Source organism: Crassostrea angulata, chromosome 9 (genome assembly GCF_025612915.1).
Source record: "Crassostrea angulata isolate pt1a10 chromosome 9, ASM2561291v2, whole genome shotgun sequence".
In the NCBI taxonomy this organism is placed as follows: Eukaryota; Metazoa; Mollusca; class Bivalvia; order Ostreida; family Ostreidae; genus Magallana; species Magallana angulata.
The window spans coordinates 16332933-16349124 of NC_069119.1; positions in this window are offsets into that span (position 1 = coordinate 16332933).

A 16192-nucleotide genomic window follows, 5' to 3' on the forward strand; every position below is an offset into this window, starting at 1 on the left:
TATTACTCTATACGAATGACTCCCAAATTTCATTTGATCATTAGAAATGCATTTCTAAATCATTGTAAATAATAAAAACATCAAAATAGAATTTGACCAAAAATCGTGACCATGCCCCTTTAAGGAGATTAAAATAGTCTACAAATGGCCATGACCATCCAGCTCCCATTCGGTAGAAAAATCACCGAGAATCTATTTTTTCTATTTACAGACCTTGTGGCAATGTCAAACTTAAAGAAAAGAATCATATGCATACTTACACGTATAGAGGATTTTGTGTCATATGGTACCTTGTAGGTAAACTGTAATTTGATTCCTTTTATATGCAACGTTGTGCTTTTAATTTCAAATAATCTTTCACTTTCACCTATGTTTAAAAAATATATGTAACTAGATACGATCTCGTTACGAGTAACGAGTAGGTCTTCCTTGCGATTTTTGTTTTAAATCATACCATGAATAATCGATACAATTTCAGAATTACCCTCCCCCCCCCACCCCACACACACACACTTTCAGATAAAGTATACAAATACCTAATTACGTAATAAATGGGTGTGGCAATGAGTTTTCCAGATAGATATTGCTACAATCAACAACTTTGCTTCTAAATTGCATTACGAAATCTTAATCGTTTTTATGTAGTTTGTAATTGACTTTACGAGTCATTTGCCCCCCCCCCCCAAAAAAGGGGCCAGCCCCTTTTATTTGATTTCTTTGAAAAGGTCTTAAGAATACTAACATTTTTTGTTCTTACACCCATCTAAAATTGTTGATCATTTTTGAGATACAAATGATTGAATTTTTTAGAAGCCAGCCCTTTAGATCCTTAATGGGGACAAAAATTCGTGTTTTGATAAGTGGAATCGGTTTCAATTATAAATTCAAACATTTTCTCCTCTTTGATGTCTAACAAAATATTTCTACTTCTCTAGATAGATCGTGTCAAAGTTTAAGTACTTTGGCCCCTAAAAATCCCTAATTACGCAATAAATGGGCGTGGCAATGATTTTTTCTAATAGATATTGGTACGATTAACAACTTTGCTTCTATAATGCATTACAAAATCTTTATCGTATTTAAGTTATTTGTATTATAGTTTACAAGTGTCTTGGCCCCTAAAAAAAGGGGCCAGCCCCTTTTTGTTGAATTTGTTGGAAAGCACTTTTTATTATCTACCACTTTTGTTATATATATGTTAACAAAATATTAACTGATAAAAGCGTATGAAAATTTTGATTCAAAATTCGTATCCAATTTTCGAGCCCAGGCGAGCTCCTAAACTTTGCGCCTCTGGCATAAAAAAACTGCATTGTGCACAACTTCAATTTATGGTCTACTTATCCTGAAAATTTTATATTCATATCTCTGATAGTCTCTGAGTTTATGTCTGCACAAAATTGGTCGTAAAAATTTACAAAATCGGCCGTAAATCGGAACCGGAAGTGACGATTTCAAAATTTCAAAAAACTTCTAGAATTATGACCTCTGGCAATCATCTGTGAAAAAATGGTCGAAATCGGCCGAATAGTTTTCGAGATATCGCGTGCACAAAATTTGGGGAAAAAAATAATAATAACTAGATACGATCTCGTTACGAGTAACGAGTAGGTCTTCCGTTCAATTTTAAACGATACGATTTAAATATAAATGAAATTTCAAATTTCCCCTCAACCACTCCCTTTCAGATAATGCATACGACTGTCAATATCCCTTGAAATGCTTAACAGAGTTTTGCTTTTTCACATACAGCACATTTAAGGTTTAAGATTTTAGTCCCCTAAAATCCCTAATTACGTTATAAATTGGTTTAGAAATTCGTTTTACAAAGTGATATTGTTACGACCAACAACTTTGTTTCTATAATGCATTACAAAATCTTTATCGTTTTTAAGTTATTTGTAATAGACTTTACGAGTTTCTTGGCCCCTAATTTAAGGGGCCAGTCTTATTTTCTTGAGTTCATTTCAACGGTTTCACGAATACTAACATTTTTTGTTCTTACACTTATCTAGAATTGTTGTTCATTTTTTAGATACAAATGATTGAATATTTTAGGGGCCAGCCCTCTAGATCCTTAATGGGGACAGCCATTGGTGTTTTGATTAATGGAATCGATTAAAGTCATCAATGCAAGCATTTTCTCTTCAACAATGCTTAACAAAATATGTCTATTTTTCTAGATAAATTGTATCAAAGTTTTAGTACTTTGGCCCCTAAAAATCTCTAATTACGTAATAAATGGGCGTAGCAACGATCTTGCCTGATAGATATTGTTACGGTCAACAACTTTGCTTCTGTAATGCATTACAAAATCTTTATCGTTTTGAAGTTATTTGTAATAGAGTTTATGAGTGTCTTGGCCCCTAATTTAAGGGGCCAGCCCCTATTTCTTGATTTTGTTGGAAAGGACTTTTGATTATCTACCACTTTAGTTATATATGTTTTAACAAAATATCAACTCATAAAAAGATACAGATCAAAACGTATGGAAATTTTGATTCGAAATTCGTACCCAATTTTCGAGCCTAGGCGAGCTCATAGAAATGGCGCCACTGGCGCTAAAAAACTACATTGTGCACAACTTTAATTTATGGTCTACCTATCCTGAAAATTTCATATTCCTATCTCTGATAGTCTCTGAGTTTATGTCTGCACAAAATGGGTCGTAAAAACTGACAAAATCGGCCGTAAATCGGAACCGGAAGTGCCGATTTCAAAATTTCAAAAAACTTCTAGAATTATGACCACTGGCAATCATCTGTGAAAAAATGGTCGAAATCGGCCGAATAGTTTTCGAGATATCGCGTGCACAAAATTTTGGGAAAAAAATAATAATAATAAGAAACAGTACGAAAACTATAAGGTCTTCCGTTGGAAACGGAAGACCTTAACTAGATACGATCTCGTTACGAGTAACGAGTAGGTCTTCCTTGCGATTTCTGTTTTTAATCATACCATGAATAATCGATATAATTTTAGAATTACCCCCCCCCCCCCCCCACACACACACACACTTTCAGATAATGTATACAAATCCATAATTACATAATAAATCGGTGTTGCAATGAGTTTTGCAGATAGATATTGCTACTATTAACAACTTTGCTTTTCTAATGCATTACGAAATCCTAATCGTTTTTATGTAATTTGTAATAGACTTTACAAGTCTTGCGCCCCCCCCCCCCAATAAAAAGGGGCCAGCCCCTTTTTATTGATTTCTTTGAAAAGGTCTTAAGAATACTAACAATTTTTGTTCTTAAACCCATCTAATATTGTTGATCATTTGTGAGATACAAATGTATGAATATTTTAGGGGCAAGCCCTCTAGATTCCTTAATGGGGGCAGAAATTCGTGTTTTGATAAGTGGAATCGATTAAAATCATAAATTCAAACATTTCCTCTTCTATGATGTCTATCAAAATATGTCTACTTCTCTAGTTATATTGCGTCAAATTTTAAGTACTTTGGCCCCTAAAAATCCCTAATTACGTAATAAATGGGCGTGGCAATAATTTTTTGTAATAGATATTGGTACGATCAACAACTTTGCTTCTATAATGCATTACAAAATCTTTATCGTTTTTAAGTTATTTGTAATAGAGTTTAAAACTGCTCTGGCCCCTAATTTAAGGGGCCAGCCCCTTTTTCTTGATTTCTTTGAGAAGGTCTTAAGAATACTAACATTTTTTGTTCTTACACCTATTTAAAATTGTTGATCATTTTTGAGATACAAATGTTTGCATATTTTAGGGGTCAGCCCTCTAGATCCTTAATGGGGACAGAAATTCGTGTTTTGATAAGGGGAATCAATTTAAATCATTAATTCAAACATTTCCTCTTCTATGATGTCTAACAAAATAGTTCTACTTCTCTAGTTATATTGCGTCAAAGTTTAAGTACTTTGGCCCCTAAAAATCCCTAATTACGTAATAAATGGGCGTGGCAATAATTTTTTATAATAGATATTGTTACGATCAACAACTTTGCTTCTATAATGCATTACAAAATCTTTATTGTTTTTAAGTTATTTGTAATAGAGTTTACAAGTGTTTTGGCCCCTAAATAAAGGGGCCAGCCCCTTTTTTATTGATTTTGTTGGAAAGAACTTTTGATTCTCTACCACTTTTGTTATATATGTGTTAACGAAATATCAACTGATAAAAAGATATAAATCAAAACGTGTGAAAATTTTGAATGAAAATTCGTACCCAATTTTCGTGCCCAGGCGAGCTCCAAGAAATGGCGCAACAGGCATTAAACCACTACATGCTGCACAACTCCAAACTAACGTCTACCTATCCTGAAAATTTGATACGCATATCTCTTATGGTTTCCGAGTTTATAGCTGCACAAAATGGGTCGTCAAAAATTACAAAATGGCCGACAATTCGGTACCGGAAGTGACTACGAAAAAATTAAGAAAAATGTATGAAGTTTAGATCACGCCCTAACATCTGTGAAGAAATGGTTGAGATCGGTCGAATAGATTCCGAGAAATCGCGTGCACAAAATTAGGAAAATAACTAGAGCAAAGCTCGTTGCAAAGCAACGAGTGGGTCTTCCGTAAATGTCGGAAGTAAAGCTGGAAATTCCTGTAAGAAGCAGAGGTCTTAAACCAATAACAAGAGTACCTGAAATAAAAAGTTGAAAAAATCGAATTATTCCTGGTACGACTTAACAAAATCCGAATGATTTTGCGTACGACTTAACAAAAACCTTTCCGATTTCAAGAACGACTAAACAAAAAAAATCCGAATGTGTTACAGTACGACTTAACAATTAATTTTTAGGTACAAGTTAATTTAACCAAGAACTTGATACTAATTTCTTAACCAAAAACGCGGAATCAAAATTTCCGGAAAAATCATTTTTTGAAGTCGTTTATCTCTGTAATGCATCGTCCGATTTTAAAACGGATTTCAGTGTTAGATTCAGCTTAATAATCTCTATAAAACACATATTCGTTTTTGATTTGATCAGAAAATTCATTTTTTCGAAAAATTTGATTCCCTTCCGGTTTCGACCGGAAGTGACAGATTTTCATTTCAAGCCTTATTACAGAGGTAAATCGATTAAATCATAACCATTGAAAATTTCACGCCCCTATCTTAAAGCGTTTTTGAGAAACGCCGCGGACAAAATGACTTTTTGAAAATTTTAAAAATGACGTAACGTAAAAACGAAAGTGACGTTTTCAAAGAAACTTCACAAACTTTGGGGTATTATAGTTGCACACAACCTCTGAAAATTTCATCAAAATCGGTTGTAAACTCTTTGAGTTATAAAGCCGAAAAGGAGTCAGAAAAAAAAAATAAAAAGAACTAAAGCAAAGCTCGTTGCAAAGCAACGAGTGGGTCTTCCTTTAATGTCGGAAGTAAAGCTAGAAGTTCCTGTAAGAAGCAGATCTCTTAAACCAATAACAAGAGAAACTAAAATTAAAAAAAGATGAAAAAATCGGATATTCCTGGTACGACTTAACAAAATCCGAATGATTTTAAGTACGACTTAACAAAAACATTTCCGATTTCAAGAACGACTTAACAAAAAAAATCCGAATGTGTTTAAGTACGACTTAGCAATTATTTTTGGTACGAGTTAATTTTACTTCGAACATAACGCCATTTTTTAAACCAAGGACGCGGAATCAAAATTTCCGGAAAAATCAATTTTTAAACCCCGATATCTCTGTAATGCATCGTCCGATTTGAAAACGGCTTTCAGTGCTAGATTCAGCTTAATAAGCTCTACGAAACACATATTCATTTTTGATTCGATCAGAAAATTCATTTTTTCGAAAAATTTGTTTCACTTCCGGTTTCGACCGGAAGTGACAAAATACATTTTTTTGGTCAAATGCCATAAGTAAATCCGCAGATTTACAATCACAGAAAATTTCAAGACTTTATAAACAACAGTTTACGAGAAAAGTCATGGACAAAATCACTTTTTGAAAATTTTTAAAATGACGTAACTAAAAAACGGAAGTGATTTAATGACTGAAACCTTAAAAGCTTCAAAGGACAAGAATTTAACATAATCCCTGAAAATTTCTTGCAAATCGGTTGAATAGTTTTCGAGATATAAAGCAAAAAAGAAGTCAGAAGGAAAAACAAGAAGAATAATAATAACTAGAGCAAAGCTCGTTGCAAAGCAACGAGTGGGTCTTCCGTTAATGTCGGAAGTAAAGCTGGAAGTTCCTGTAAGAAGCAGAGCTCTAAAACCAATAACAAGAGTAACAAAAATAAAAAGATGAAAAAAATCGAATATTCCTGGTACGACTTGACAAAATACGAATGATTTTAAGTACGACTTAACAAAAACCTTCTTGATTTTAAGAAAAACTTAACAAAAAAAATCCGAATGTGTCTAAGTAAGACTTAACAATTATTTTTGGTACAAGTTAATTTTACTTTGAACATTACACTATTTTTCAAACCAAAGACGCGGAATCAAAATTTCCGGAAAAATCAATTTTTAAACCCCGATATCTCTGTAATGCATCGTCCGATTTTCAAACGGATTTCAGTTTTGTATTCAGCATGACCAATTCTACAAACCTCATAAACATTTGAAATTAAAACGAAAAATTCGAAAATTCGAAAATTTTAAAACACTTCCGGTTTGGACCGGAAGTGACGGAAACTAAATTCCAGCCTTATGTCCAAATAAAAACGATCAATGCTTCAACACAGAAAATTCCAAGTCTCCATCTTCAAGCGTTTTTGAAAAACGCCCTGGACAAAATCACTTTTTTTAAATTTAAAAATTGACGTAACGTTAAAATGGAAGTGACGTTGTAGTTAAAAATTTAACATCTTTGAGGGACGATGATGTTACATAATCCCTGAAAGTTTCATGGAAATCTGTTGAAAACTTTTTGAGATATTAAGCTTTAAAAAAGTCAGAAAAATAAAGAAAAAGAAGAATAATAATAATAACTAGAGCAAAGCTCGTTGCAAAGCAACGAGTGGGTCTTCCGTTAATGTCGGATGTAAAGCTGGAAGTTCCTGTATGAAGCAGAGCTTCTAAACCAATAACAAGAGTAACTAAAACTAGAGCAAAGCTCGTTGCAAAGCAACGAGTGGGTCTTCCGTTAATGTCGGAAGTAAAGCTGGAAGTTCCTGTAAGAAGCAGAGCTCTTAAAGCAACAACAAGAGTAACTAAAATAAAAAGATAAAAAAAATCGAATTATTCCTGGTACGACTTAACAAAATACGAATGATTTTAAGTACGAATTAACAAACACCTTTTTGATTTTAAGAACGACTTAACCAAAAAAATCCGAATGTGTTTAAGTACGACTTAACAATTATTTTTGGTACGAGTTAACTTTACGATAAACATTATGCTATTTTTTAAACCAAGGACGCGGAATCAAAATTTCCGGAAAAATCAATTTTTAAACCCCTATATCTCTGTAATGCATCGTCCGATTTTAAAACGGTTTTCGGTGTTTGATTCAGCCTAATCAGCTCTACAAAACACATATTCATTTTTCATTTGATCAGAAAATTCATTTTTTCGAAAAATTTGTTTCACTTCCGGTTTCGACCGGAAGTGACAGATTTTCATTTCCAGCCCTATTACAGAGGTAAATCGACCAAATAATCACCATTAAAATTTTCAAGCCTCTTTCTTAAAGCGTTTTTGAGAAAAGTCCGGGACAAAATGACTTTTTGAAATTTTTAAAAATGACGTCACGTCAAAACGGAGGTGACGTTTTTTTTAAAACTTTAACATTTTTGAGAGACGCCAACTTGCAAACATCTCTGAAAATTTCATCAAAATCGGTTAAAGACTTTTTGAGTTATGAAGCAAAAAAGGAGTCAGAAGAAAAGAAAAAGAATAATAATAATAACTAGAGCAAAGCTCGTTGCAAAGCAACGAGTGGGTCTTCCGTTAATGTCGGAAGTAAAGCTGGAAGTTCCTGTAAGAAGCAGAGCTCTTAAAGCAACAACAAGAGTAACTAAAATAAAAAGATAAAAAAAATCGAATTATTCCTGGTACGACTTAACAAAATACGAATGATTTTAAGTACGAATTAACAAACACCTTTTTGATTTTAAGAACGACTTAACCAAAAAAATCCGAATGTGTTTAAGTACGACTTAACAATTATTTTTGGTACGAGTTAACTTTACGATAAACATTATGCTATTTTTTAAACCAAGGACGCGGAATCAAAATTTCCGGAAAAATCAATTTTTAAACCCCTATATCTCTGTAATGCATCGTCCGATTTTAAAACGGTTTTCGGTGTTTGATTCAGCCTAATCAGCTCTACAAACCACATATTCATTTTTGATTCGATCAGAAAATTCATTTTTCGAAAAATTTGTTTCACTTCCAGTTTCGACCGGAAGTGACAGATTTTCATTTCCAGCCTTATTACAGAGGTAAATCGACCAAATCATAACCATTGAAAATTTCAAGCCTCTATCTTAAAGCGTTTTTGAAAAAAGTCCGGGACAAAATGACTTTTTAAAATTTTTAAAAATGACGTCACGTCAAAACGGAGGTGACGTTGTCCTTAAAACGTTAACATTCTTGAGGGACGCCAACTTGCAAAACTCTCTGAAAATTTCATCAAAATCGGTTAAAAACCTTTTGAGTTATGAAGCAAAAAAGGAGTCAGAAGAAAAGAAAAAGAATAATAACTAGAGCAAAGCTCGTTGCAAAGCAACGAGTGGGTCTTCCGTTAATGTCGGAAGTAAAGCTGGAAGTTCCTGTAAGAAGCAGATCTCTTTAACCAATAACAAGAGTAACAAAATTAAAAAGATGAAAAAAAATCGAATTACTCCTGGTACGACTTAACAAAATACGAATGATTTTAAGTACGACTTAACAAAAACCTGTCTGATTTCAAGAACAACTTAACAAAAAAGATCCGAATCTGTTCCAGTACGACTTATCAATTATTTTTGGTACGAGTTAATTTTACTTTGAACATTACGCTATTTTTTAAACCAAGGACGCGGAATCAAAATTTCCGGAAAAATCAATTTTTAAACCCCGATATCTCTGTAATGCATTGTCCGATTTTAAAACGACTTTCAGTGTTAGATTCAGCTTAATAAGGTCTACAAAACACGTATTCATTTTTGATTCGATCCGAAAATTCATTTTTTCAAAAAAATTGTTTCACTTCCGGTTTCGACCGGAAGTGACAGATTTTCATTTCGAGCCTTATTACAGAGGTAAATCGACCAAATCATAACCATTGAAAATTTCAAGCCTCTATCTTAAAGCATTTTCGAGAAAAGTCCGGGACAAAATGACTTTTTAAATTTTTTAAAAATAACGTCACGTCAAAACGGAGGTGACGTTCTCTTTTAAACTTTAACATTTTTGAGGGACGCTAACGTGCAATGATCTCTGAAAATTTCATCAAAATCAGTTAAAAACCTTTTGAGTTATGAAGCAAAAAAGGAGTCAGAAGAAAAGAAAAAGAATAATAATAATAATAATAAAAAGAAACCGAAGAATAACAAGAGGGTCTTCCGTTGAAAACGGAAGACCCTAATAAAAAGATGAAAACAATCGAATTATTCCTGGTACGACTTAACAAAATACGAATGATTTTACGTACGACTTAACAAAAACCTTTCTGATTTCAAGAACGACTTAACAAAAAAATCCGAATGTGTTCAAGTACGACTTAGCGATTATTTTTGGTACGAGTTAATTTTACTTTGAACATTACGCTATTTTTTAAACCAAGGACGCGGAATCAAAATTTCCGGAAAAATCAATTTTTAACCCCCGATATCTCTGTAATGCATCGTCCGATTTTCAAACGGATTTCAGATTCGTGTTCAGCATAACAAAATCTACAAACCTCGTAAACATTTTAAATTAAAACGAAAAATTCGAAAATTCGAAAATTTTAAAACACTTACGGTTTAGACCGGAAGTGACGGAAACTAATTTCCAGTCTTATGTCCAAATAAAAACGATCATTGCTTCAACACAGAAAATTCCAAGTCTTTATCTTGAACCGTTTTTGAAAAACGCCCTGGACAAAATTACTTTTTTAAAATTTAAAAATTGACGTTACGTAAAAACGGAAGTGACGTTGTAGTTGAAAATTTAAAAAACTTTGAGGCACAATAATGCTTCATAATCCCTGAAAGTTTCATGTAAATCTGTTGAAAACTTTTTGAGATATTAAGCTTTGAAAAAGTCAGAAAAATAAAGAAAAAGAAAAATAACTAGAGCAAAGCTCGTTGCAAAGCAACGAGTGGGTTTTCCGCTAATGTCGAAAGCAACGCTAGAAGTACGTCTAAGAAGCAGAGTTCTTAATCTAGTAACAAAGAAACCTAAGTACAAAAAGATAAAAAAAAATCGAATGATTCTTGATACAACTTAACATGATCCGAATGTTTTTAAGTACGACTTAACCAAAAACCCTTAACCATTTCAAGAACGACTTAACAAAAAAACACAATGTGTTTAAGTACGACTTAACAAATTTGACTTCATTTTAGGTACAAGTTTACTTTACCTTGAACTAACATCTTTTTTCTTAACCCAGAATGCAAAATTAAAATTTATGTAAAAAATCAATTTTGTTTAAAACATAATTCTGAGCAACTCTTCTTCTTCACTGCTTTTCAAAAGGTTGACCTTTCGTACTGTGTGCTCCTTGCGTCATTAATTGTCAGAAACTTATCGATGTAAAGTTTACTTTACTGTACTTCTGTGAATATTTCTATGTAAAATTACTCTGAACCAGACAACATTGAAATGGTGAACATTTCAAAGGGCCCCGCTTATGTTATTTCAGAGAATTCTGCTTTGACCTTGACCTATAACTTGAAACTTTTCCAGCTGGCATAGAACTTTTAATTCAATTTCATTCCCCCTAACATACATGCATTTATGTTCAATCTGACCAAGATTAAGCATATTTGGAAAATAATCTACTATTTAAAACTGATTTTAAAAAGATCTGCTATGACCTTCACATTGACAGACTTGGTTAAAGGTCACTGCACGCCATTAACCACTAAACTCTGTAGAGGTAAAATATTAGCCAAATAGGGGCTAAAAGGAGAGTATATCTATGCTCTTAAAATATGGATTTTTGTGTGATCTTATATGACCTTGACTCTTCATCTACAAATATCATTCGAGGTCATTGCATATATTTTGAACAAAGGCATCATGTGGGTGAAGTATGAGGCTGAATGGAGCAAAGGGAGAGAAGATATACCCCGGACAAGGATTTTTAAAAATATAATTCTGGTATGACCTTCACAGTTTCTTTTCACTGAAAATAGGTTCAAGGTCACTAGACACCCTTTCACCCTTTACTCAAAAGCTCTGCTTATGTGAAGTCTGAGCCAAATAGGGGTTAGTAGAAATTATATATGCTCTCAAAAAAGGATTTTTGCATGATCCGATATGATCTTCACCCGTTACCTAGAAATTTCATGCAAGGTCATTGCACATCGTTTAACCATAGAGACACTCTGTGAGTATTAGCCAGATTGGACCAAAGGGAAAAAAGATATGCCCCAGACAAGGATTTTATATATATAATTCTGCTATGACCTTAACCTTATACCTAAAAACATGGTTCAAGGTCACTGCACATCCTTCAACCAAAGGAACCCTGTGGATGAGGTATGAGCCAGATTGGGCCAAGGGGAGAGAAGCTATGCTCCTGTCAAGCCATCTCGGATGGACAGATGGACAAATTGATCACTAGAAGGCGCCAGCATAAACATGCCTTTTTATCTAATTTAAAATAGTATCCATGCTATCTGCCCATGGTGAATAGTCATCAAAACCATTCATCAGCAGAATTTGATTTCCCTCCTTTTTAAGGTGGTATGGGACATCTGTCGATATTAATGTGGATTAAAGTACTATATAATTGAAAACTTTTCACCGGTTTAGAATTTTCAAATTTTACAATATTTAACCAAAAAATAGCTTTTAAAAATATTTGAAAAGGTAAAAATTGTAAAAACCCCAGCGGGATTCGAACTCATGACTTACAGGTTCCTTGTAAACCCTCTAACCCACTGTGCTAAGGAGTTAGGTGACCATTTTTGAAAAGAAACTACATGTACTTATATAATTACACTTTATTTTATTGTTTATTTCGATAAACAATACGTCACAACATGGAAGTGTCCCATATCACCTTAAACTCGGAACACCTCTGACCTAATAAGATCGCCGCATTAAATACAAAGTTTGATTTAACTCTAATTTGTTTATCATCAAGAAATTCTGCATCGCTGACAAATAAAGTTTTCTTCTGTATAATGAAATACCAATTAACTGACTATTCGGACAATAGCAAGTTTATTGTCTCATTCCACAGCAACTATTTCCCTTGGCTTTGCCTCATTAAATAGTTGCTGTCTTGGGGGACAATAAACTTGCTATTGTCCTCATACCCAGTAAATACTAAATAGGCATATAATATCCCATCCACCTACATTTCATGTTATATAACCTCCCGATTGTAACCTTCAATTTCACTGTAAAGTCAACATATCTGTCATAGCCGCAAGTTTCACAATTTATTTCTGCTTCTCATGTACTTAAAATTAGGGGCCTTAATATTGCTTACCAATTCCAACAAGAGACATCCCTCTAACTATTGATAATCATTAAAATTCATTTCATGAATCTACGCAACAATGATAAACCTTCAAGTACAGTCACTCTCAATTTTACAAAAATATTGACGGTACTTTATCCGAAACTGTTCCTTGTATCTTCAACTTAGTACACTAACATTTTTATGAAAAGACGGTTTGTCTTAGAATAAGAAAGCTATTGCAATTCTGAGAAAAAGAATACCACATATTGCCAATTCCATTGAGGTTTAATAAAAATATGGCCATTTAAGTGAACCCACCATTTCCAATTTCCTTTAGTAAACACAGATTTACAGGGTTCTCCATAGTAAAACATCTTTACCTGACCTTTTAGAGGTCAACTTTTGTTCAACCACCTTTAAAAAGAAACCTTATTCAATACAATATATGCCTACATGATATAATCATGATAAAAGCTTCACATCACTTAGAAATACCCTTACATGTATACCCCCCACCCCCAATCTTTTGATTTTCATAAAAAGTCATGGTTTGAAATGTTTTACCTAATTTTATGAAACGTGTGGCAATTTCCTTGAGTCATTTCTCACACATATTTGAAAACAATCATCAATGATTCTAAAATTTGATCTTTATTTGTTTATTGTATGATTTGTACCATTTTAATTAACAAATAGACAGCTGTCCTGTTTGTGATTTCTTGTTTTCATGAAAAAAGTAAGCTAACAATCATATTTAGTGAATATCTAATCTATTCTGATTTCTAGTCTTCTTCTAACCATGCTAAAACAGTAAGTTACAACCTACAAGTTAGACATCTGCCTTAAATTAGAATTAAATTCAAACACACCCAGGTAGCTGGAGACAGAGTTGATTTCAATGAACAATGTTCAAATTTGACATGTTTTTCTACTTTTTCTAGAAAGGTAGAAATAGGTTGTTTCTTGTTCATTTCAAAAGTAATTATCATAGCAGATGTTATTTCAAAGTCAAATGTACATTTACATATCCTACATGTAATCTTAATGCAGACAATTAAATAGAGGGGGGGGGGGGGGGGGGTTCAATTATGTAAACACATCTAAATATCTTTATGAAATAAAAAATAAAGGAAACATAATTGTATACTTTTATTGAAAAACAAATTTTCACAGCAATTATGAATTTCTTTAAACAGCCTTAATTTTGTTTTCATAATTTCTTATCAAACACAAACCACAACATGGCATGATGCTTTCTTCAAGTTCCATTATTGTTCATGCATTATCGGATTTAATTTGAATTACCGGTAAATGGTCTGTAGAACACAAGGAATATGCATGTGGATAGAGGTGACAGGTTAATCTCAGGAGCTGACCCACAAGAATCAACAGGTACCGGTAAAAGCCATTTTGTATCAAGAGTCTGTTTTGAGCTGAAATAAATAAAAAAAATAATTAGCTGTGTTTACATACATGTACTAGTAATAGCTGTGTTTACATTAACATATGCATAGTATTTCTGTAAAAAATACACTGACCATGCAGTGTAATAAGTATGACATATCCCAATACTGACATAACATTTAGGCAGTACAAGATCAAAAATCTGCATATCAAGTCATAATATAATATTAAAAAATTTTCATAGGTATAAACACTTATCAAATTGAGAAAGAGAGAGAGTTTGAGAGAGAGAGAGAGTTTATTACCATACTTGTAGTGCAACAGTCAATATTTCAATTCGTAAATTACAAATGAATATTACCCACCGAACAGCGTCAAAGTACATGTACTGGTATTAGCTTCTGGTATACCATTTTTTATCAATTCTACTGTGTATTTTTTTTTGCAAATAAATTTAGGGAGGGTTTTTGTTTATTTTCTTATAAATTACATGTTTTAAAAACAATACTACGTGTAATAAGCATAAAACATGTATGAGTAAACTTAATGAAGAATTTTTAATAGATTATTTTTCAAAGAATGTGGTACATTACATGTATGTCAATCTTTATAAAACTAGCGTATATTTCGTGCGCCATAAATTGCAAGTTTTTTGTAAATATCATTTACTTGCATGATAGGTATATATGGTCTAACCAAAATTTTCTTCATAAAGCTTACAGCTGTATGTACCACATATATATGTTTTGTCACAAGTATACATTTTAAAAAAAAATACCCAAATTCCAACAGTTTAAATAAACTCAACTCATTCTCTGATAAGTTCATTGTGTTTTGTGCGTGCATATCTTATTTGTCTGCTGCAACAGCGGCCAATCAGCGGTAAGCTGAATCCACAAAAAGAAAGTTTGTGTTTTAGGAGCGGGTAAATTGTTTATGCGACACTGTCAAGAAAACCACACCAAATAATAACAAGAAACATAAATATTCACTTAAATGTATTCTGTTGTAAAGTAAAGGTTTTTAACACTTATTGCATCTTGCAAAACATGTGATGACCTTAATCATCTGTCATATATCTGATATACATGTATATGTAAAAGATGGGAGAAATAACGACGGAACAAAGTGGGATTCGAACCTTGCCCTCTGAATCTCTAGTCAAGTGCTCTACCAACTGAGCTACATGTATCTGGCACCGGTATTCAAACCAGTCTGACCGTCACATTCCTCCCCCTTAAATGATCTTCACCCTCGAAGATCATCCCTGGCAGGATCGAGTTAACCTGTTAGTTCCAGGGGTTGGTCACAACACCAATATTGTAACAGGATGGGAGAAATAATGAAGGACCAAACCGGGATTTGAACTTGGGCCCCCTGAATCTCTAGTCAGGTGCTCTACCAACTGAGCTATCTGGCACTGGTATTCAAACCGGTCTGATCGTCACATATATAAAGAATTATTTTAAACAATGTTGTTCAATAAAAAATAACACTCGCAACCTACAATTTTTGTCTGTAATTAATCAATATTGGCGTGCGATCAGTTCTCGCCGAGTACCATTTCTCACCAGTGCATTGTTACGTCATTTTATCAACACATAAAATTATATACGAAAATATGATGTAACAGTGCACCAGCGAGAAATGGTCCTCGGCGAGAACTGCTCGCACGCCAGTACTGCCAGTAGTCAGATTAAAAAAAGAGAATAAAAAATTACATTTAAAACATTAACAAGGACAATTTAAGTACACATCATAACTGCTAAACAAGAAAAATTATGTGAACTGGTAGAATGGTAGGCATAGTTCTAACTTGTAACCTACATGTACAAGTACATGTACCGGGTACCCGTTGGTCTGCTAAACCTCTTTAATGATACAATGATCGGCATCATAAGGCCTAAAAAAAAAATAGGTTTGTTTCCGCTTTCAGGCTGAAAAAAATTAGGGTCGGTAGGTCGGCTTTTTTTTTTTTTTTTAATCTTTTTTTTTTCCTCTCCATCTGTTCAGTTGTGGTTATTAAACCATTTATCTATTAAACTGGGTAAGATAAAAAACAACCAAGTATTTGTTGTCATTTTTTAAATGATCTGATGAACTTTTCCCCCGGCTGCCGGCTGATGGGAACATTTCTCGAGCTCAACTGGCACGACATGTGCTGCCATTTGTAAATAACAAACAGCTACACAACACTGATGACATCTAAATAGGTTTTATAC